General features: G+C 38.0%; 1 protein-coding gene and 1 long non-coding RNA gene across 5 annotated transcripts in view; both read right to left on the bottom strand.

Annotated features, from left to right (window-relative positions):
• The window catches only part of RABGAP1L (RAB GTPase activating protein 1 like), a 657995-nt gene that overhangs the window by 60989 nt on the left and 571559 nt on the right, over positions 1–25447 (bottom strand).
• Positions 6725–23913, bottom strand: LOC146400138 (uncharacterized). Of its 2 annotated transcripts, XR_014816298.1 has the most exons (3): positions 23696–23913; positions 8416–11253; positions 6725–8121 (listed from the first exon to the last, which is right to left on the bottom strand). It is a non-coding gene; the product is annotated as an uncharacterized LOC146400138 (long non-coding RNA). The 2 variants fall into 2 exon arrangements; XR_014816297.1 differs by lacking the exon at positions 23696–23913 and having other exon boundaries at positions 8416–13369.

Raw genomic sequence — 25447 nt, 5'->3', positions numbered from 1 at the left:
GAGTAAAACACATGACAATAGCTGTCTTCCCGAAAACAAACTAGTGCTTGCCAGAGGGGAGAGGGAAGTGGGGAGGGACAAATTAGAAGTACAGGGTTAAGAGATACAAACTGCGATGTATACAATAGATAAGTAAAAAGGATATATGTATAGCACAGGGAACTATAGCCATTATGTTGTAATAACTTTTAGTGGTATATAATCTATAAAAAAACTGAATCACTATGCTGTATACCTCAAACTAATATTGTAGATTTACTAATATTTTACTAATATCAACTATACTTCAATTTTGTGAATGTCAAAAATTTTCCATAATTAAAAGGTTGTCTTAAATGCAGCTATTGGAGTTTCCATCGTGGCTCAGTGGAAACGAATCTGACTAGTATCCGTGAGAATGCAGGTTTGATCCCTGGCCTTGCTCAGGGGGTTAAGGATCTGGTGAGCTGTGGTGTAGGCTGCAGACATGGCTCGACTGTTGCATTGCTGTGTCTGTGGTATAGGCCGGTGGCTACAGCTCTGATTCGACCCCTAGCCTGGGAACTTCTATATGCCATGGGTGTGTGGCCCTAAAAAGAAAAGTTAATTAATTAATTTTAAAAATGCATTTATCATTACAGCTTCTGTGTATAATTATAGCAATGACAATAAATTTTGGTCTGGGTTTAAGTCCCTTCCATTTAAAATACTGGTTTAGAAATCTAATTATCTCTGAAGTTCCAACCATCTAATGTCATAATCAGAGATATTTAATAGCTGCAGTCAACCCCAAATATAACATAACCAATTTTCAATGACATTCAGATATACCATGGGGCAAACATTAGTAAACGTTGGACATAAAGGCTTATAAAGTAAGTTGGTTCTAGTTCCCAGTTCCTACGTTGTAAACAATTCTATTACAGATGAATTCCATTATATTTCTTTTCTTCTTTCCTTTTTTTTTTTTGGTCTTTTTAGGGCCACACCCACAGCATATGGAAGTTCCCAGGCTAGGTATCGAATCTGAGCTGCAGCTGCCAGCCTACACCACAGCCACAGCAACTACAGGATCCGCGCCTGTGGTGTAGGTTGTAGATGCAGCTCACAGCAACGCCAGATCCTTAACCCACTGAGCAAGGCCAGGAATCGCACCTGCATGGCTCATGGATACCAGTCATGTTCGCTACGGCTGAGCTACAATAGGAACTCCGAATTCCATTATATTTCAATTTCTGGATCCTAGTTCTTTGAGATACATTTTTCCTTATCCTCTCCTCAACATGGAAAATGAAGAAAATAACTACCAAGAACATCATCACTCAACGATGACAAAATCAAGCTTGATGAATTTTGCATTACAATCAGTAGGAATTAACACACTTCTTAAATTTCTAATTTCTAATCTAATCAAAGCACAAAAGTCTACTCCTATTTTCCTTTTACCAGTCTGAGGAACAGAATCTTTCCTCAATACTGACAGTGGGGAACAGGAAGAGGCAATAAGTAATGTAGGAGACTCTCAGACAATTTCTTCCCAGCACTCCATCCTCAATCACTTCCAATTACTCTCTTGTTCACCAAATACAGCTGTTAAAACCCCAGTAAGCAGAGGACTTCTTTTACAAGGTAGGGGCCATAGTGGAAAAATGAGGAGAGAATTAGGATAACTATACAAAAGCACTGCTGCATTTGTTTGTTTACAAGTTTGTATCCCTCACTAGCCAGACAGACTCTCTACGTGGGGACAAGCTCTAATTAGTCCCAGCACTAGCACTGACCATGCCCACAGCAGGAACTCAACAGATATTTGTTGACTAAATGCATAAATGACTTGAAAAGAAAATCTCCCCCAAAAAAGAAAGAGGTTTTTTTTTGTTTGTTTGTTTGTTTTTTTAACATAGAAAAAGCTCTTGGATAAGACAGAAAGAAAAAATGGCAACCAAGTTGCAAAATACTGCAGATAAAAAGAATCTATTTCCATCAGCCAATATTAGATAATCATTGCAAACATTTTTTGGAGTTCCCTAAGGGCTCAAGGTAAATAATGAAATCAACAGTCACAGTTAAATCTTTATAGGCTTTTTGCTTATATTATTTTCTTTCTGCATAATCCCTTTCTCCTGTATTTCAATTACTGCCTTGTGTTCTGTTGTTCATCCATGCAATACATAAGTGAATAAAGATCATAAATTGTCAAAAGATTAACAGCATGGGGTACATGTCAAGACAAGTATCACAGAGGGATGTGAGTCTTGGGCCTAGAAGCTAGTGCTGAACAGCTGGACAAAGGAGGTACACTGAGAAAGGCTCCAAGGGAGAACCAACTCAGGGGAACCAGCGGGAAGTGGTTGAATGAAAAATAGGTCACAAGGCTGGAGAAGGGCCTGATTCTGAAGGGTCTCAGAGGGCACAGTAAAGAGCTCAGACTTCTAGATAGACCTCTTCTAGATAGACTTCTAGATAGATACTATGAATTAGGGAATTCCTGAAGGAATTTAAATAAGAGAATTTCGTGCTCTGGAAAAAACATGGAAAATGATCAGCCAATGAGAAAGGAATCAAGAGGTGAGGACCAATGTTAAGAAGCAGAAAATGAGGTGGGGGGAAAAATATAATTGTAATGTATACATGTAAGGATAACCTGACCCCCTTGCTGTAAAGTGGGAAAATAAAAAAAAAAAAAAAGCAGAAAATGAACAGAACTTGATCACTCAGTAGCTATGAGTGATGCCTAGACCAGCTCCTAAGTTTTTGGCCGGATGGTACCATTCTTTGAAACATTGAAGTGAAAGGAAGAGTAGGTTTAGAGGATATGTCCAGTTTTACATTCTGGATTCTGAACCACGTCATTTTACTAATTATTTTAAAATATTATTAAATAAGAAGAAATATCATATTTCACATATTTGATTAAAGGAGAAAATTATAAAATCATCTACACAGATGTACAACAAAACTGATAAAATTAAACACACATCAATAATTTACAAAAAACCTTAGCAAATTAGTAATAGAAAGGACTTCAAACTCAACAAAAGCTATCAATATAAAACCTAGAGTAAACATAATATTTAATGATGAAACTTTAGAAACAGTCCCTTTAAAAACAGGACCCAGACAAGGTGCTTATTATCATGGCTCTTTTAACAATTACTAGAAATTGTTACTAATGCAATAAAAAGGGAGAAATATAAGGTTTAGAAGTTAGAGAGGAAGACAAAAAAATCTATCATTTTTACAGATGATTCCAATCATTTAATTAGAAATGTTTAAGATGATCTATGGATAAAACTCGAAACTATTTGGAGTTCCTGTTGTGGCACAGAGGTTAACGAATCCGACTAGGAACCATGAGGTCACGGGTTCGATCCCTGGCGTTACCGTGAGCTGTGGCGTAGGCTGCAGACTGGGCTGGGATCCCGTGTTGCAGTGGCTCTGGCGTAGGCTGGTGGCTACAGTTCCGATTAGACCCCTAGCCTGGGAATCTCCATATGCCACGGGAGAAGCCCAAGAAATGGCAAAAAAAAAAAAAAGGAAAGAAACTAGGAGTTCCCACTGTGGCACAATAGGATTGGCAGCACCTCTGCAGCACCAGGATGTAGGTTTAATCCCTGGCTCAGCATGGTGGGTTAAAGGATTCAGCACTCCCACAGCAACTGTGGCTTGGATCTGACCTCTGGCCTGGGAACTCCATATGCCATGTGGTAGTCAAAAAAGAAAAAACAACAAAAAAAGCAAACAAACAAAAAACTTTTTAAAGTATATTTCAATAAAAAAAATTTTTAAAGAATAAAACTGTTTAGATATTTTACCAAGTTTATTAGGCACAAGGTCAATTTACAAAATCAATAGTATGTCTTTATACTAGCAACAAACAATAAAAAAATAAAAATTAAGCCTGTTCATCCTTGCCACAAAAACTAAAAGGTCTTTGGGAATAAATCCAACCAAAAGAAAAAAAAAAAAAAAAAGAACTTAAAATAAAACCAAATATATATATGTATAACTTAATCAGTTTGCTATATAGTAGAAATTAGCACACTATAAATCAACTATACTTCAATTAAAAAAAAAAAAAAAAAGCTGGAAGTTCCTATCATGGCTCTGTGGTAATGAACCTGACTAGCATCCATGAGTCTGCCAGGTTTGATCCCTGGCTTCACTCATTGGGTTAAGGATCTGGCGTTGCCATGAGCTGTGGTGTAGGTCAGAGACAGAGCTTGGATCCGGTGTTGGCTGTGGCTGTGGTGTAGGCCAGCGGCTGCAGCTCCAATTTGACTGCTAGCTTGGGAACTTTCATATGCCACAGGTGTGGCCCTAAAAAGACCAAAAAATCCCAAAAAGAAACAAACAAACAAAGCTTAAAAGAAGGCCTAAGTAAGATAGATAGCAAGATTGAACAGTATTAATATATCAACTCTTCCAATCACAATTACAGTTAATATCCCAAAAGATTTGTTTATATGAGCCTTGATAACCTAACCAAAAAAGTTCATATTGAAAAGGACCAATAATGATCAAATTTTAAATAAAAACAAAGGAAGAGGCAGATGCCCCTCTTAGATATCAAAGATTTATCATAAGTTTTATTAATTGAAACTGTGTCTTAACAGCTCAAGAATAAACACATGAACCAATGGAACAGAATTAAAGATCCTAAGACAGGCCCATGCATAAATAGGACTTCTAATACACTGTATTTTTTTACTTAGTTATTATGTTTATTACCTGTCCTCATGTAAATGTAAGTTTTACATTTTGCCTCCTTTATTTACTAATATCATATTCCCAGAATATAACGGTGCCGGACACATAGTAAGCATTCAATGATATTGAATGAATGAAGCTTAACTCCTTAAATAAAAATTTTGCTAAAGAAAAACACACCACAATGTTCATAAAAAAAAAAACCCTGAAAGATGTGTATAACAAATATAACCAGTAAAGGATTAATACATAAATACCTACATAAGCCAGTAGAAAAAAGACAATCTATTAAATAAATGCGAAAATGATGTGAATAAGCAATTCAAAGACAAGGAGAGACATCAAATACACAAAAAAAGGCACCATCTCACTAGTCATGAGGGAAATGAGGAAACGACAAGGGGCTATCCTTTTCTCCTTTCTTCCCCTACCCAGCTTAACTGAGGAAGTTTAAGGCATACAGAGATATTTTATTCATAGATATAAAACTGGCAAAAAATTAAAAAATCTAAAGATATACCAAGTGCAAGTGATGATGTAAGGAATGAGGAATTCAGACAATGTTGCTGGAGTATAAATTGGAATAACCACTTTTTTTTTTTTCCTTTTTTCAGCCACCCCAAGGCATATGGAAGTTCCTGGGCCAGGGATCAAATCCAAGCCACAGCTGCAACCTACACCACAGTTGCAGTAATGCCAGATCCTTAACCCACAGCACTGGGCGTTGAATTGATGCCTCTATAGAGACAAGCCAGATTATTAACCCACTTTTGCCACAGTATGAATTCCTGGAATAACTATTTTTGAGAACAAGGTGGCAATGTCTAAAGTTGAAGTTGTACATGTCCTGCAGTCTAACAACTCCACTTTGCAGTCTACATGCTAGAAAAACTCTTGATCAGGTGCACAAAGAGATCTATACAAGAGTGTCTAGGGGAATATTATTTACAATAGCAAAAACCGGAAATAACTAAATGTCTATAAATAAGAAAATGAATAAACAAACTGTATTATAGTTGTACAATGAATTGCTAGCAGACGTACATGTGATTACACAGGCACATCTCAAAATCAATACTAAGTGGGAAAAGTAAGCTTAAAAAGAATAAGTACAGTATAAAATCATTTATGCAATAAGATGATTTTTGTAATGAAACATAGTATTTATTATTTATGAAGAAGCAGCACAGTATATAGAGTATAGGGATTCTGAAGGCAGGCTTCCTGAGTTGGAATTCTGGTTCTACCACCTGGTACCTGTGTGACCTTGAGCAGGTCACTTACCTCTCTGTGCCTCAGTTTCCTCAACTAAAAATGAGAACAATAACTGTGTATAGGATATTATGATTAAGGCAGTTAATATGTAAGACGGTTAATGTTATGTGTCAATTTGGTACACGGTGGTGATGTTTGGTCAAACACCAATGCAGATGTTGCTATGAGATTAACATTTAAATGAGTAGCGTTACAGCAGAACAGACTACTCTCAATGTGGGTGAGTCTCATCCCATCAATCTCCTCAAGATTACAACACAGAAATCCTAATCCAGTTTTTAGCCTGCTGCCCCGCAGAATTCAAACTCAAGACTCAACACCAACTCTTAGCTCAGTTTCTGGCATGCCACCCTGCCCTACAGATTTGCCAGCCCCTATGATCGCTAAGTTAATTCCTTAAAATAAATTTCTCTCTACTCTCTTTGTATTCTATTGGCTCTAATTCTCCGTAGAATCCTGACTAATGTTATATATGCCATGCTTAGAACAGTACCTGGTACATAGTAGGTGCCACATAACTATTAGCTCTTATTAAATATAATGTATTAAAAGTATGAAAAAGTTAATGAGATGAATACACACCAATTTTAGGGTGGTAGAAACTTCTAGAATAAGGGAGGATAAAACAATTGAAGGTAGATAAGTGTTTATATTTGCATTGTTTAAAATATGCATTTCTTAAAATATGATCTCAAATAAATATGGTAAAACATTACTATTTTTTAACTGGGGAACAAATACCTGGATATTTACTCTATAATTTTGTTTTTGAAATATAATTGACTCTTGGACATGGGTTTGAACTGTGCGGGTTCAACTGTTAGCAGGTTTTTTCAACAGTAAATACTACAGGACTACATGATCCACGGTGGTTGAACGTGCAGGTGTGGAACCATGGCTAAAGGGTGTAAATGGAAGACCAACTGCAGGGTATCTATGGATTTCATTTTTTTTGTCTTTTGCCTTTTTAGGGCCTCACCTGTAGCATATGGAAGTTACCAAGCTAGGCATTGAATCAGAGCTGTAGCTGCTGGCCTACGCCATAGCTCCAGAAACGTGGGACCTGAGCCACATCTGTGACTTACGCCATAGCTCACGGCAATGCCAGATCCTTAACCCACTGAGCAAGGCCAGGGGTCGAACCCTTGTCCTCATGGATACTTGTTGGGTTTGTTAACCACTGAGCCATGATGGATTTCTAACCGCACAGAGGGTCTGGTATCTCTAAACTCCATGTTGTTCAATGGGCAACTATAAATCGTGATGAAAAATAACGTTTTTTCCCAACTGTGCAGAAAAAGTCAAGACAAGTATAAACTCTTCATTTATGGAGTTTATCTTTAAGGGAAGGGGAGTGAGAGAGGTGGTATCAGTATGAGGCAGCCCAAGAACTTCCTGACCACTTTTCTTTGTAGGAGAGAGATAACCTGTCCCAGGTTTAAGTAAAGAGTCACCAGAAGAAGTTGGAGCTGTTCTGCCAATTGAGATTTTCCCTTGGTGTGAGGCCTGAGGGAGATGGGAAGGGAGCCGACTACCAACAAGGTTGAAAAAATTCATGTTGAATAGCAGGGGGACAGAATTTTTTTTCATGAGCCTGGAGAAAATATACAGGGTAAGTTTAGGAGTGGAAACAAAAACTCACTCCCCTACATTTCCTCGAAAGGAAAAGCAAGGTCATTGTTTACAGCTCTCCCTAAATGTCATTTCTATAAAGCCCTCCCTCTGGATTCTGCAATGATAGATGTTCTTTCCCCTTTCCCAGATTTCTTTCTTATGAAACTGACTCTGGATTGTAGTTTGAAAGCGAGCCCCCTAGAAGCTTTACGTCCCTCTGACACGAGTGTCATAACTCAGTCATGTTTGCATCTCCCAGAGAAACCACTTGGCAAAGTAACTTTTGACTAAATAATTCTTTGATTAAACATTAGAGGTGACAAAGCCTACAATTAAGCAACTGATTTTGAAATTATGTTGATGCAAAATATACTCTTATGATTAACATTATTATGTTATTTGACCATATATTATTTATACAGACATGGTACCAAGGGCAAGGCTTTGAACCTGTTAACTGGGGAGATTCTAGCAGAATTCAGCACTGAAACTCAAAATCGTGGCGACATATCATATACTTAAAATAAACCAACTCTTTAAAACCTGTTGGGAGTTCCCGTCGTGGCGCAGTGGTTAATGAATCCCACTAGGAACCATGAGGTTGCGGGTTCGGTCCCTGCTCTTGCTCAGTGGGTTAACGATCCGGCGTTGCCGTGAGCTGTGGTGTAGGTTGCAGACGCGGCTCGGATCCCGCGTTGCTGTGGCTCTGGCGTAGGCCGGTGGCTACAGCTCCGATTCAACCCCTAGCATGGGAACCTCCATATGCCAAGGGAGCGGCCCAAGAAATAGCAACAACAACAAAAGACAAAAAAGACAAAAAAAAAAAATAAATAAAACCTGTTGATGTCTTTGAAAAGAGTCACCTATTAAATAAGGGTTTCTATGCACTTGATATGTTTTTAAGTATTAACTAACAAACACTCAATGAATACCTGCTAGGCTTTACGCAAAGCATCAGTCTTAGATGTTATTTCGGTTGTTTCTAATATCCAAATCTCCAATAAGTAACGGTAATGACAATAACGACTGGCATTAACTGAGCCTTTCCAATGTGCCACATGCTGTTGTAAGCATATAACATGTTCTATATTATTTAATTCTCACAACTGCATGGACATATTCTATTATTGTCCACATTTTACAGAACAGAAAACTGAACTACAACAAAGTTAAGTTGATTTGCCAAGTCACACAGCTGGTAAGTGGCACAGAAAGGATTTGAACCCAAAGAGAAAGACAAACACCATATAATATCACTTATATCTGGAATCGAATATATGGCACAAATGAACCTATCTACAGAGGAAAAAACAAAACAAAACGCATGGACATGGAGAACAGGCTTGTGGTTGCCAAGGAAGAGGGGGAGGGAGTAGGATGGACGAGGAGTCTGGGGTTAGTAGATGCACACTATTGCATTTGGAGTGGATAAGCAATGAGATCCTGCTGTATAGCACAGGGAACTATGTAGAGTCACTTGTGATGGAACATGATGGAGGATAATGTGAGAAAAATAATATATACATATGCATATATATATATGTAAGATTGGATCACTTTGCCGTACAGCAGAAACTGATGGAACCTTGTAAATCAACTATAATAAAAATTTTTTTTAAAAAGAAAAGATCTGAACCCAGACAGAGCCTATACTTTAAGAATTATGCTGTTTTTTAAAAAATACTAAAACAAAAAGTTTTAGTATTTTTGAGATGTGAGTAACATTCCTGTGTTCCAGTTTTAGAAATAATATCGTCATTTGATTTTTCAGCTGGAGGAGACCAAGAAATCTCACAAAATGATCAAAAGCCTGGTCCTTATTCAGAAACATTCCTCTCCCAGTACAAGAGTAGATCATGTTCCTTTTTTTCCCCCAAGCCCATGGCACAGCAGTGACCCAAGCCACTGCAGTGACAACACTGGAGCTTAACCTGCTGTGCCACAAGGGAACTCTGAGTAGATCATGTTCTTAAATTCCATGGTGAGAAAGCAGTGCTGAGAGAGAGCAGTATCTAAAGAATACGTCAGGAAAAAAAATTAGTACTTTTAAAAATTGAGGAACGAAGTGAATGCCTCAAAACTATTCTTACTCAAAAGTATAAGCACTTATCTCCCCAGCGCCGCTCATGGGGGGGCCTAAGTCCTTCTGATCGAGACCCCCCCCCCAAAAAAGTGTAAGTACTGACAGAAAATGTCCTTTCCCATATTGATTTCAGCAGTGTTTCAACAGTGGAGCTGAGAGGGTAAATGTACTCACAATAGCTAAATCTGAAAATCACAATTCAGTTTGTATGCATTTAGTGCTCACCTGCAATGAGGATGACATCACATTACATTTTTCTAACCAGAGATGATTCAAAAGGATCTATAGGAAGCTCACTGGAGAGGCAAAACACACACACACACACACACACACACACACACACACACACACACACACACACGCATGCACCCCCCCCCCCACCAAGATTGTCTATATAATCTTGTATAAGGATACCAGTCATATTAGACTAGGGTCCACTCCAAAGACCTCATTTAACCTTAATTACCTTATCTTTAAAGATCCTTTCTCCAAATACAGCTACATTCTGAGATACTCGGCAAGGGGGTGGTTAGGACTCAAAAGATATGAGTTTGAGGAACTGGGAGGGAGACACAATTCAGCCCATAACAGTAGTTGAGCCACAAACTTTGGAGTTAAATATGTTTTGAGTCACAGTTGAGCCACTTAGCAGCATTATAACCTGGACAAGTTGACTATCCTTTCTAAGCCTGGGTTTCTGCATAAGATTGCTGTGAAGAATAAATGAGATAATCCACAAAAATGTTTATGGAGCAATGCTTGGCATATACTATGCACTCGATAAATGGCACTTTTAGTGTCCTGGTAGCCTCAAAGAAACTTTTATAACTCTACTTAACACTTTTTATGTATTCAATTTTTAAAATAATTCTTAACTTTTTACTTCACTAAAATCTTCCAATCATTCCATAAGATAAAACCTTGTTCTTAAAAAACACCAGCCTCTGGAGCCCTGGGCAGCCTTGTAAGATACTCAGGTCTCCATGCTGCGAGGAAGCCCAGAAGGTGGTTCCTTCAACAAACCCAGCTGAGCCCTATCTTTGAGTCATCCCATTTCAGGTACCTGAGGACAGAATTTACAATTCCCACAACAGTGCCTCAAATGTACCTGCTCAATGTCCATCTTCTGATATATGTATAAATGTAACTATATATGACTATACACAATGTAAATCTAATTGGAGGTATGACTTGCTAATCGCCTCTAGGTATGCACTCTCTCCTTCTTTTTTAGTAATGTATTTTTAGCTGGGTACATGGCCTTTGACTAAAGATCATGCTTCAAAACCTCCTTTGCATCTAGGTAGGGCCAGTGATAAGCTGTGGCCAATGAAATGAGTAAAATCAGTTAAGTGAAGCTTCCTTCAAAGAAATGGGTATGCTTTCCCTTTCCCATTTTTTCCCCTTTCCCTCCAATTGGAATATGAACCTAGAAAATGTGGTGGTGAGTATATTTGACCATGAAGATGAGGAGAACATCCCTGAAGACTGGAGAGCAAGAAGACAGCAAAAGACTCTCAAATTTGGGAGTTGCCATCGTGACTCAGCGGAAATGAATCTGACTAGCGTTCATGAGGATGCAGGTTTGATCCCTGGCCTTGCTCAGTGGGTTAAGGATCTGGCCTTGCCCTGAGCTGTGGTGTAGGTTACAGATGCAGGCTTGGATCCAGTGTTGCTGTGGCTGTGGTGTAGGCCAGCAACTACAGCTCCGATTAGACCCCTAGCCTGGAACCCTCCATATGCCATGGATGCAGCCCTGAAAAGGCCAAAAAAAAAAGTCTTCAATTTGGTCTGCATGTACTCAAATTGATACTGAAAAGAATGTGAATGTCCTCCTTGTTTAAGCCACTGTTTGGGTCTGTTTGTTAACCTGTATTTTAGTACAACAAATATGATATTTTTGTGACTATAAATTGTTTTGCCTTTTTTGGAAAATGTTTTCACCTTTTTGCCTTCCAGACTTACATCTAGCCTGTGAATATAAAGCTTTGCTGAGCTCCTGTATCACTCTTTTCAGTGCTGTTCAAGGGTTACCAGGTCATTTTTGGTCCCATCACTGACTAGACTAAATGACAAAGCAAGAGGCCTAGTTCAAAAACAGTACTGTCAAAGTCCTAAAAATCTAGCCAGGGACTTTCTAGACAAAGTCAAAAGAAAAAAAAAAAAAATCTAGCCAGGTGGGGATAGATAGAATACAGATTAATGGAGTAGAAGTGAAAGTCTGGAAACAAACTCTTACATTTACAGTAAATTGAGTTTTAACAAATTCCAACAAATTTCAACAAATGATGCTGGAACAATGGACAACCTTATGTGGGAAAAAATGTATATAGACTCTTTATCTCACACCATATCCACCCCCCAAATGAAAGCAAAACTAATTGTAGACTTAAATGTAAGAGCTAAAACAAAAAACATTTAGAAGAAAACCTAAGGAATAAATCTTTGTGTTAGATTAAGGAACGATTTCTTAGATATGACATCTAAGGCATAATTAAGAAAAGAAAAAAATGGTAAATTAAAAACTTTTGCTCTTCAAAAGATATCATTAAGAAAGTAAAAAGAAAAGCCATAAATCGGGAGAAAGTAGTTATAAATCATATACCTAATAAAGGACTTATACCCAGAGCATATAAAGAACTCTTATAATTCAATAAGACAAAATAGCCTAATTAAAAAAATAGGCAAAATCTCTGGATAGACATTTTACCAAGGAAGAAATACAAGTAGCTAATAAGGACATGAGAAGATGCTCAACATCATTGGGAAACTGTAAATAAAAACCGCAAATGACCTACTACTACACACCCACTAGCATGGTCTACAAGGCAAAAGACTAATAACATTAGGTGCTCTTGAAGAAATGGAGAAATTAGAATTCTTGGATACTCTTGGTGGGAATGTAAAATGTTAGAGTGACTCTAGTAAACAGTTTGGCAGTTTCTTAAAAAATTAAGCACAGACTTACTGTACAACTCAGCAATTCCACTCCAAGGCATCTACCCAAAAGAAATGAAAACATGTTCATACGAAAACTTGTATATGCATGTTCATAGAAACATTACTCATAGTCGCTAAAAACTGAAGCAAATAAAAAGTCCACCAACTAGTAAACGGATAACAAAATAAAAGCTATCCATACAATGGAATACTATCATGCAACAAATGGGAACAAATAAGGATATATACAGTAGCACAGGTGAACTTCAAAAATCATAATGCTAAGAAGCTAGGTACAAAATACTATACATTGTTTAATTCCATTTATATAAAATTAACAGAGAAGGCTAATCTATAAAAACATAAACTAGGAGTCGCCATTGTGGCTCAGCGGTAATAAACCCGACTAGTTCCATGAGGATGCGGGTTTGATCCCTGGCCTCAATCAGTGGGTTAAGGATCCAGTGTTGCCGTGCGCTGTGGTGCAGGCTGCTTGGATCTGGCACTGCTGTGGCTGTGGTGCAGGCCAGCAGCTATAGCTCCGATTCAACCCCTAGACCGGGAACTTCCATATGCTGCAGATGGGGCCCTAAAAAGCAAAACAGGAGTTCCCACCGTGGCTCGGGGGTTAACGAACCTGACTAGATTCCATGAGGACACGGGTTCGATCCCTGGCCTCGCTCAGTGGGTTAAGGATCCGGCGTTGCCATGAGCTGTGGTATAGGTTGCAGATGTGGCTCAGATCTGATGTTACTGTGGCTGTGGTGCAGGCCGGTGGCTACAGCTCTGATTCGACCTCTAGCCTGGGAACTTCCATATGCTGCGGGTGTGGCCCTAAAGAGACCAAAAAGACAATAAATAAATAAAAATAAAAAGCAAAACAGCAACAACAACAAAAAAAGAAAAAAAAACCCATAAAGTACATTAAAATTGATTAGGTCTAGGGATGAGAAGGAGACTGACTGAAAACGATGATGAGGGAATTTTTGGGGTGATAGAAATATTCTAAAACTGGATGTGGTAATGGATATATAAGCTCACAAATAAGCTTATGATAAACGCTTTCTGAGTTTCAACTGGCGTCATGGATACCTATCTAAAGATGATCTTTCCCAGCCTCGCCCAAAGCTTGATAAGTCCATACGACTAAGTCTGGCTGTTAAGTGAATGTGACGTATGCCATTTTGTACTAGTGCTCTTAAAGGGGCAGGGGTTTGCTACCCTTTTCCTTTCTTTTATTGACAGTGAGGTGGCAAGAGCTCCAACAAGTCCTTGGACTCATAGATGGAAGCAGCTTAAGAGAATAGCAGAGCCATCCTACTGGCTAGACCTCTCAGAGAATCTTGGACTGCACGTGAGAAAACCACTGGATTTTAGGACAGCACAATCACATTTTAGGAAATGAAGAATGGAGTTCACCACTCAACACTGGTTTACTGTGAAGTCTCTGAGGCAGCAGCTCTGTTTCTGAACTGTTTGCAGACCAGTAATAAGAATGTTCTTATCTAATCACAGAAAAATTTATGCAACTTCTGTTAGTTTTCAATATTTAAGATTTTTTTTTTTTTGACTTTTTGCCATTTCTTGGGCCGCTCCCTCCAGGTCGAATTGGAGCTGTAGCCACAGGCCTATGCCAGAGCCACAGCAACACGGGATCTGAGCCTCATTTGCAACCTATATCACAGCTCACAGCAAAGCCAGATTCTTAACCCACTGAGCAAAGCCAGGGATCGAACCCGCAACCTCATGGTTCCTAGTCGGATTTGTTAACCACCGAGCCACGACGGGAACTCCTCAATAGTTAAGATTCTTTACAGATAAAATATGTTGGGAAATCTATCCTGCTCCCTAGTACATATCTGAAATTTACATATTGAAAGAATGTTCCAGAAAGTTATTTGGAACTTTGTAACTTGTGTCTGTCTTTCAGGTGTCAATACTTATTTTCTGAATCAATGAATCACCAGTATTTCACTTCAAACAATTACTGGCATTAAAATAGAGCTAAGTAAAATTTTGTCTTTTTAATTTTTCCTATAATTCGCCAATGAAACATTAAAATAGCTAAATAGTAGGAAAATCTTCTGTGGACATCTCATTTACATAGAGAAGCTAGGTACTTTCTTACCTGTCCCCTGATTTTAAAAAGAATGGTGACAGGTAATCAACTAGGAGAGAGGTGGAAATAAGAAGGCAGTTATTAACCCTATGGAAGTGATAGGGTTAATAAGCTTTGTACAAAGTCCATAAAGAAAGGGTGTAATAGACATTCACATCTTTAGGAAGATTCTATCACAAAAACAGGTATGTTGTTCTTCAGGCAAAACAAGAGAAGCTACTTGTCCTAACTAAGCGTCCACAGAGACAAACCTTTTGTCTCTAGAAACATAAGCTCTAAGCACTGCTTACTTACATGGCAATGATGTGCGTGTCAAAACCTCTGGGGAAAGAGCCAAAATCCTTATACATCTATGGTTTTATCACATGGCTCTTGTAAATAAGCATGCAGAGCAGACTATGAATAGACACCTTTACTTAAAGCCAATGGTACACTCTGTCATATATAATAGAGACAAAGCTTTCACAAAGTGCTAGGCAATAATTAAACTCTGAATTATTGTGCTGCCTACTGAGTATAATGTCCTTACAGAGGACAATGGAAATGATAGCAGGAAGAAGCTGATGTCATTGAAATGGCACACATTTTAATTATTTTCATTATTTTCCTTGGGAACCTATTCACAGGTTTAAAAATTTCAAACCGTATGGACCACAAACATATGAGATAAATGTTACTGCTAAATGAATCCTTTATCTGAAAATGGTAGAAGAGACTGGAATTCACATTTTCACTGACATGACTTAATTTTCACTGACATGACTTATCTCTTAGACGACATGCATTTTCCATAAGAAATAAACTTATCTGATTAGACAACACATTCAGTTTGTGTTCTACTCATCTGTACTTGTTTATACTTTGCTTTCAAGGCATTTCTAGATGTGGGTGTGTTCTTTTCTGAGAATACGGAAACTTCTTGAGATCAAAGACCGTGTATTCGGTTTTTATGATATCTCCTGTAACTAGGCGTGATACACACTTGCCACTTATCACTGTACAGCTCCAGCGTGCATAAGGATGAAACAAGTATCCAATCCATTGGGTTACCTCTCCAGGTCAATAGATGTGAGCTGGTCTATTCATATTCTCTTGCCTTGTCCCTTTTGTGAGATAAATTTAAGAGGCTATTGGCAGAGAAAAGTAGTAAAATCTACAGAACAGAACACATTCATCTGTTCTGTGTGGATGTGGAGCATATGGCTTGTATGTCATGAACACCTGCCAGCCAGCCATGGACAATGCCACTGACCAATCTTTCATATTTTTTATCTTATATCAAAAAGTGCATGACAGCATAAATGCTTACCCAACTCAATTTATACTTTAAATTTTCAGAAGTAAAAATCAAATCTTACCTATTTACTCATCTGGCCTATAAAGCAAACATGGGGCTAACAAGGTTAGGAACTACTGTAACACTGCCAAAAACACCAGTAACAGGAAGTTTCCAAACTGAGCAGGGCTACTTGTATTATTTTGAGCCTAGATGGCACAACATGGAAGTCTCAGGAAGAAAACTAGGATATATGGAATAAAATATATCTGGTTCTAGAAGGAGATTAAAAATCACTGTCTCCAGAGTCATCTGTACCTTCATTCTATACATCAAAACAAGCAGTCTGATACCTGGAAGCAGTATACCTGGAAGCCTGACCTGGAAGATACCTGGGAGCAGTTCATGACTGAATGCATTACTGTTCAGTCATGTGTCTCTACATTCAGCAGATTAGAAGAATCATAGGAGTACCAAGGGAGCTTTGATTTTTATATCAATAAATGTGATTCAATTACATAATAGAAGTATTTGAATGGGCTGTTTTCAACATCTTGAAATCTAGTAAGACATATGATGTCATTACTAAGCAGATAATATGCTCACAAAATTTACTGCCAGTCTTACAAGCACATTCTCAGATTTTATAAGCACCAATTCAAAATCTCAAAACATCTTTCATAGGTAAATGGGAACTGTTTTTTATGGGAAGGTAAAGTTTAGAGAAGGTAACAAAATGACTCAGCTCATACAAATCTGCTCATACAAATTAGCTACTATATTATTTTGCATGTATTTAGCTGAACAATTTGAACTCTTACTATTAATAATGTTACATAAAGACTTGCCTTTTTAAACATTTTTATGAAATTTATGGTGCTTTATGTCAGGTAAAAATATCTTTGACACAAGAACAAAAAAAGTAAGTTGGATTTCATAAAAATTCACAACTTTTGTGCAAAGAACATCAAGAAAATCAAAAGACAATCTATAGAATGGGAGAAAATATTTGCAAATCATATTATCTGATAAGGGTTTGATATCCAGAGTAATAAAGAACTCTTACAATTCAACAAAACAAAAGACCCAGTTAAAAATGGGCAGAGGGGAGTTCTCTTGTGGTGCAGCAGGCTAAGGATCCACTATGGTCACTGCAGTGGCTTGGGTTGCTGCTATGGTACGGGTTCAATCCCTGGCCTAGGAACTCATATGTTGTGGGTGTGGCCTGAAAAAATGGGCAAAGGATTTGAGTAGACATTTCTCCAAAGAAGATACGTAACTGGCTAATAAGCACATGAAAAATGCTCAGCATCATTAGTTATCACAAGGAAATGCAAATCAGAACCACAATGAGATACTACTTCACACCCACTAGGATGGTTAAAATAAAAACAAACCAAAAACAGAAACACAAAAAAAACAGAAAAGTGGTAATGTTAGGGAGTCAGCAGAAAAATTACAACTTTCGTACATTGGTAGTGGGAATGTAAAGTGGTTCAGTTACCGTGGAAAACAGAATGGCTGTTCCTTCACAAATTAAAGACAGAATTTTATCATATCAGCAGGCCATTCAACACCTAGGTATACATACACCCCAAAGAACTGAAAGCCAGGACTCAAACCCATACTTGTACACTCATGCTCATTGCAGCATTATTCAAAATAGCCAAAACATGGAAATAATCCACATGTCCAACAGATGAATGGAGAAACGAACCATGTTCATATAGTTGCATACATACAATAGAATTATTAATGCCACTGAACTATACATCTAAAAATAACATACTAAGAAATAAGTTATAAACTTCTGGCATCTCTTTAAAGTCAAGACACCTAGCATGACTTTTCTTTCTCAAACAGGTATTAAATTATTCTTCAAATCAATTACGTGTTCATCATAATATGTAATGAATTAAGATTCCAAAATAAAACTCTTAATTATGGAGTCAAAGTTCATATAGTTTAACTTCCTACCTGATGCTGGAACCCCCTCAGTAATATCCCTAAGTGACTGCATACGCCTTAAACAAATGTAGTAATTGACTAAACACCTATAGGCATTCAGAGGAACTTACTAACTTTCAGGTGAACTGTTCTAATTGTAAGTTTTGTTTCTACCACGTCTGAGCAAACTGTACACATTAACCAGGAGTCTGCCTTTTATTCCAACTTCCATACAATAGTGCTTCAGAAATTGGAGGACTATTACCACACCTTCAATATTTCCCTGGTCCAGCAAGCACTATTTCCCTTGCCATAGAACTTCAGGTCAGTCTGACCAGCCTGAACCCTCCGCTCAGTACACTCCAAGTGCTTTTATATTGTGGCAGACATCATTTGGATTCCCTTCTCATTCATTTTCCACATTCAAAAATTTTTCCATTATGCATCTGTACTACCTTTATAATGACCAACTTATATTTTAGAAAAGACCACCACATCATAGGAATCATTATAGTTTTTTCAATGTAGTAAAATACTAACTAAAATATACTCCACAACAAAATTTACATTCCAATCTGAAAGGAAAAAAGAAAAAAGAAAAAAAAAAATCAGCACAGAGAAGATGAGAAATACTGTGTGACCTCTTCCTAGACATGAGACTCTCAGGATGTTTACACTCACATTCAAAATCTTTGATCTGAAAGGGCCCACTTAAGTCTCTCCTCTAAAGAGGAGAAAATTTAGAACTAGGAAGGCCACATGAATTGCCACGTTTAAATCATAAATTTAGTGTTTTCGACAGTGCCATTAATGTCTTCTCTGCTTAAAGCCTCTAAAAAGCCTTCCATTGTCCTTCCTTCCTTAACATGGCTAGACCTGGTTCCCTGATTTCATTCCTCACTCCCCTCACCTGACACTTGCTGCTCTATTTATTTTGCTCATTTCTGAGACCTAGAATATACTTTCTCCTCTCATTGGAACACTCTTCCTCCTACCCTTATACTCTTCACTTGACGAAATCCTACTTATCGTTCAGGTCTTCCCTGATCCCTGATTTAGATTCATTCTCCCTACATGTTCCTACAGAACCTAGGCCCCCTAATTTGGATTCAATCTCCCTCTAAAGTCCCCTTAAGCCTTAGGTCCCTCTCTCTTCATGAAACTCATAACCTTTTTTTGGTGATTGTTTGCTTAATATCTATCTTGCCTACCAGACTGTAAACCTTGTGAAGGTAGAACCCCATTTACCCCGCTCTCTTCTGTAAACTTCAACAGAACAGTTCCTAGGATCACTAAATGACTAACATTACCGGGCACCAAGAACATAGTTAATAAATAATCAATTTTACAAAGGCTTAAGTTAGCTCATAGTTGCTAAAAAAAATACTAAAATGCTGTTAACATGCTACGCTATACAGAATTCTTTGGGTTTCGAATCTCACATATTACCCTTAGCCCTCTTGTGTTTCATGGATACACTGCTCCAGCCAAACTTCTCTGGATCTTGATTCTGTTAGCTATCCATGTTGGATCACCTACACATGTGATAAACATGCTATCAAAAAATACACTGCCTTGGGATTTCCCATTGTGGCACAGTGGAAAGGAATCCGACTAGTATCCATGAGGATGTAGGTTCTGTCCCTGGCCTTGCTCAGTGGGTCAGGGACCCAGTGTTGCCGTGAGCTGTGGTGTAGGTCACAGACGAAGCTTGGATCCCGAGTCTCTGTGGCTGTGGCATAGGCCGGCAGCTGTAGCTCCTATTTGACCCCTAGCCTGGGAACTTCTATATGTCATGAGTGGGGCCCTAAAATTAAAAAAAAAACAAAAACCAAACAAACATTGCCTTTTTATAATTAAGCATCCCTCTCTTAAGGAACTACTCAAGGAATTTTTAATATAGGTAACTTTTATATCTGTCTGATCTTCTAAACTGCCAGTTTCTGGACTATCAAAGTTTTTTTTTTTTCTCCATTACTCCAGTAAGTTCACAGACTTATTTGAATAAATAGGCTGAAACTGCAACTGTAAGATGGCAGCAGCTCTACATTAAAACAATAACTTTCTCATTAGCATATGCCTTCTTCGAAGTCAGGGAAATTCAAAATAGATGGAACTGTTAATTGGTCTACTTATTCACTGTAAATACGTCTGCTCTAGGAAGAACAAGGCTCCCTTGCCAGGTATAGAACACAGAGTCAAACATGGAACTTTCGGAATTTAAATAAGCATATTTATCTCAGTATCCACTTACCCGAAAGACAACGAATATAAATCTGATAATAACAGCACCAACCATTGTTAGAGCAACAATTCACCTTCAAGATCCATGCTACAGAATTAAGGAAACTTTAATTATAGGCTTAATATCTAGCTTATCATCTTCTCAGAAACTGCAGAAGTGTAGAAAAGTTCAGGATTCTGATAAATCAAAGAGATATATAATCAAAGGAATTTTTTTGTGTGTACACACACATATACACACACACACCCGGAAAAACTAATGAGGGAAAAGAAAGTATAATGCCATGCATTTTAACCACTGATTAAGAGCACTGCCCTAGAGCCAGGGAGCCTGTGTTCAAATTCTGACTTTACTACTTTGTAGCAGTATGTCCTTGAACTAGTGACTTAATCTGTGCTTCAGCCTGACCATCTGTAAAATAAACCTAAAAGTTTGTTGTGAAGATTAAATGGGTAAGCAATGAGATCCTGCTGTATAGCACAGGGAACTATATCTAGTCACTTGTGACAGAACATGATGGAAGATGATGTGAGAAAAAGAATGTGTGTGGGTGTGTGTGTATGTGTGTGTGTGTGTGAGACTGGGTCACTTTGTCATACAGTGGAAAATTGACAGAACACTAAACCAACTATAATGGAAAAAATAAAAATCATTATAAAAACAGACAACAAAGATTAAATGAGTTAAAAAAGAACAATGAGTTAAGTGAATTAAACGAAGTTTAAAAATAATGCATGATTTTTATTCTCTGTCGTTTTAGCACGGTTAAGCTGAAACCCAGGGAATGATGCTGTAGGACTTGTGGACTCTCACCTTGTGTTCCTTACTATGTCCCTTCCTCTTCCTCTTCCTCTGTGAGTATACTCATTTCCTAGTCTTACTCAAAATTCCTAAGATATCGTCAGTGCAGAATCAGTAAAGGATTCTAATTAGTTCCTTCCCTTTGTAGGGGTACCAAAGGCAAGTACATTTTACTGCTCTATGAAAAATTCTTTAAAAGCCAAGGAAGGCAGATAATCTATACAAGCAGCGGGGCCATGGAGGGGGCACCTGGAGCAAGGTGGGTCACTCCAATGTCAAGAGTGCTATCATCACATAGTCACTGTCACACTTGCCCTGGTACAGCAGGGGCAGGCTCCTAAAGACAGAAGCAAACTGAATTCTATGGGTTTGGTCTTAATAGGTCAAAGGGAGGGGGAGTATAACTTCATGGTCATTTTATATGGTCAATATACTAAAAAACTTCCACATAGTTTAAAAGATGGAATAGGCTGAATGGCTTCATTAACCCTGGATGGAATTAATACCTTTATCTTAACATTGTTTTATTCCTGTTTTCCCCTTAAGATTGCTTAAGGGAGGCGATGAGTGGTACTTAACTACAGGATACCAATACCACTTCAAGTTTGTTTACCCTTTAAATATTTTCAGTACTCTGTTCTCAACTCTGTGGAAAATGCATAGGACAGTTTCTATTATTTCTAATGGACAGAAATAATCAACTTTCATTCTGTTATTCCACTTATTTTCAATGATTAGAAAGAGTGCTCACTTTCTGAGGTAACAGGTGTTAAGTCTTTCTCAGGAGAAAAATGAACTTGTGAGTCCAGCCAACTCAATCATGGCCTTCTTAGTTACACAAAATATATTCAGATGGACTCCAGCCTTCTCCCATATCTTCCTTTCGGCACCCTTCCATTATTGGGAAGGCTGGTCTTTGAAAACATTTCATTCTTGTGTAACAATCTTGAGTGCTAAGTTACACCTTGTTTTTCCTATCTTCTTGGAAGAATTCAAGTCAATGACAAATTAGGCTACCTATTTACAGATGACATTAATCCTCCAAATGGAAGATGGATTTCCTGTCTCTCTAATAAGAAGAAAGCTGAGCAGCCTACACCCAAGAGAAAAAGCAATTTGCACCTTTTAGACAGGAGTGATAAAAATGATCGTTTTAGATGAAGGAATCAAATTAATGTAAATGTGACTGTTAGGGTGGAGGGCGCTGCAGAGCTTTTGAGTTTCCAAGCAAAGGTCATATTTTAATGATTAAGAGAAATTTTGCTGATTCCAACATTTATCACATATTGTGTGGTTTTATCACTATCTCGGATATACTGAATCCTAAATCATCAAAATTACTGTCACAATCTACCAGCTTGGAGTTCTTTAATAAATAGTTCAGTAAGTGCGTGTAGGACTTTTCTCCCCTTATAATTCTTTAGGATGTAATCAAGAAGGTAAAAAATTATTTGAAGTACCTGCATGTACTTATGTGCACTGGTAGGACACCTTCATTTAAACAGAGTATCAGTGACTTGGAGGTGATGTTTTGTAAATCCTATATTCAAAGAACAGCCTGGAAAGGATCTGCCACAAACTGTTCCAACAGGTCTTACCAGGGGGACTTGGCTATTAATATTAGGATTATTTATTCCACAAGAGGATGACTGAATATGAACAGTGGACTCTAGATTTCTGGAACCTTCATCCTTCCAGACATTTTGTATGGCAAATAATTGTGAAAATCCTAATTTGAGAAGTGCCTGCCAGTGAAATGTCACAAATAGGGATGCAATAGGGATCTATTTAAAGACTTGCAGTAAGGTCCTTAAAGAAAATAAAAATAGGGAGTTCTTGTCGTGGCTCAGCAGAAACAAATCTGATTCCCCATGAGGATGCAGATTTGATCCCTGGCCTCGCTCAGTGGGTTAAGGATCCAGTGTTGCCATAAGCTGTGGTGTAGGTCACAGACGAGGTTTATTTTATTTTATTTATTTATTTTCTAAATTTTGTATAATCAACATTATTTTAGTCACTGAGGGGAAAAAAAAAACTTTAAGTTGCAAGATCTTTAGGGACTAGACCGATTTGGTGTGCTTCACTTCAAACAAATGATACAACAGCTATTCTTTTGTAATATGTATTGATCAAGTTTTTTGAATCATTTCCCTATTCAAAACCTTCATCTACAGGAGTTCTTGTCGTGGCTCAGCGGTTAATGAATCTGACTACCATCCATGAGGATATAGGTTTGACCCCTGGACTTGCTCAGTAGGTTAAGGATCCAGTGTTGCCGTGAGCTCTGGTGTAGGTCGCAGATGCGGCTCGGATCCCATCTTGCTGTGGCTGTGGCATAGGCCAGCAGCTATAGCTCCAAATGGACCCCTAGCTTGGGAGCCTCTATATGCCGCGCGAGGGCTAAAAAGCAAAAACAAACAAACAAACAAAAAACCCAAGAAAACAAACAAACAACTTCATTCATAGAATTAAAAGTGTCGGTCCCTTAGCATTACACACAAAAACCTTTCATAACCAACTCTCTTACCACTTCCTGGCCTTCCTTTTATCCTCTAGCCTGACGGAAAAGGCTTAAATTCCCAGCCGTGCTACCTCTCTCACTCCTGCGTGTTTCTGCTAGTCCCTCTATCTGGAACATACTTTCCCTCCATGTGACTAACTGAAATTAATTTTTTTTTTCTTTAGCATGTTGTTCAACGTTTCCACCTTTTTTTAATTTTTTTATTTTAATGGCTGCATTTGTGGCATATAGAAGTTCCTGGACCAGGGATTGAATGAATCTGAGCCACAGCCTACACCACACCTGCGGCAATGCAGGATACTTTACCCCAAAGAGCTGGGCTGGTAATCCAACCCAAGCTTCCGCAATGACCTGAGCCACTGAAGTCAGATTCTTAACTCACTGTGCCACAGCAGGAACTCCAAAAGTTTCCACCTTTAAATGGACACAGATACACACCACTGGTAGGTGAAATAATATATCTTTTAAGGAAAGCAATTTGGCTCTGTGTATCAAAATTATACATGCACACACTCTTCAACCCAGCAATTCCACTCCCAGGAATTTAATCTACAGATATTCTCACAGTTCTGGGAAATGGTGATGTAAAAAGATTATTTACAGCAGCAAAATATCAGGAACAACTACATATGCATATATTAGAGTTGGCTAAATATATTACAAAAATCTATACAATGAAATACTACGCAGTTGTCAAATGAATAAGGAATCCTTGATGTACTGACATAGAAAAAGGTAAAAGAATATATATGTGTGTGTGTGTGTATAACTGAATCATTTTGCTCTATAACTGATACTAACACATCATTGTAAATCAGTGATACTTTGATTTTCTCTATAAACGGAAAATAATAATCTACTATATTTTGAAGTTGCTAAGAGAGTAGATCTTAAAATTTTTCATCACAAATAAAAAAAAATAAAAGTAAACTAAATTAAAAAAATTTTTTTTCATCACAAAGAAATCTGTAACTATGTACGATGATGGATGTTAATTAGACTGACTGTGATCATTTTACAATACATACATATATTGAGCTATTATGTAATATACCTGGCACTAATATGTCAATTATAAAATCAATGTCTGAAAACCTTATTTTTCACTATTTTAAGAGGTGTATTTCAATATAATTTGTTTCCTTTTAATGTTACGTATTTAATGTATTTAAAAAGTTTTCTGCCAAGGGGTCCACAGACCTGAACTGTCAAAGGAGACCATGATCACAAAATTGCTAAAAATCCCTGCGCTATATATAAGGACGGATCAGGTTGGAATAACAATGTTGGCACACCATGGAATTTCACTGGAGAAAAGACTTCCGTTTTTAAGTGTGTTTGGGAAGGATGGGAAAGAAGAGTGCCAATTCACTTCAAAGTTCCAAGAAAAATGAAAAAGTAATAGAGTTTGCTAAATTTGAATTTGAATCAAGTTTTACTGTATTTTCAATGAGGATAAGTCATTTGCTGATAAATCTGTGCAGAGATAGCTTAGACAATGGTTCAGAAAATATTAAATTCCCCCCCACCCCAACCTCTAGGGTAGGGTATACTTTCCAGCTCCACTGTGCTGGAAGTGGCCTTTTGACTTGCTTTGGCCAATGGAGTGTGGACAAAAATTAAAGAGTGCTCACTCTAAGCCTAGGCATTTTTTTTTTATCTTTTTTTTTTTTTTTTTTTAGGGCCTCACCCGCAGCACATGGAGGTTCCCAGGTTAGGGGTTGAATCAGAGCTACACCTGCTGGCCTACACCACAGCCAAAGCAATGCTGGATCCAAGCTGCATCTCCGACCTACATCACAGCTCACGGCAACACCAGATCCTTAACCCACTGAACAAGGTCAGGGATCGAACCTGCGTCCTCAAACCTGCGTCCTCACGGATCCTAGTCGGGTTCATTAACTGCTGAGCCACAGCAGGAACTCCCTGCCTAGGCC

Source organism: Sus scrofa, chromosome 9, assembly GCF_054392235.1.
Source record: "Sus scrofa isolate SSC_HxYL_T2T_F1_AM1 chromosome 9, Sscrofa_HxYL_maternal_Yorkshire_Landrace_v2.0, whole genome shotgun sequence".
In the NCBI taxonomy this organism is placed as follows: domain Eukaryota; kingdom Metazoa; phylum Chordata; class Mammalia; order Artiodactyla; family Suidae; genus Sus; species Sus scrofa.
Note: the sequence above shows the minus strand (reverse complement) of the source record. Positions and strands in the feature narration are given on the sequence as shown.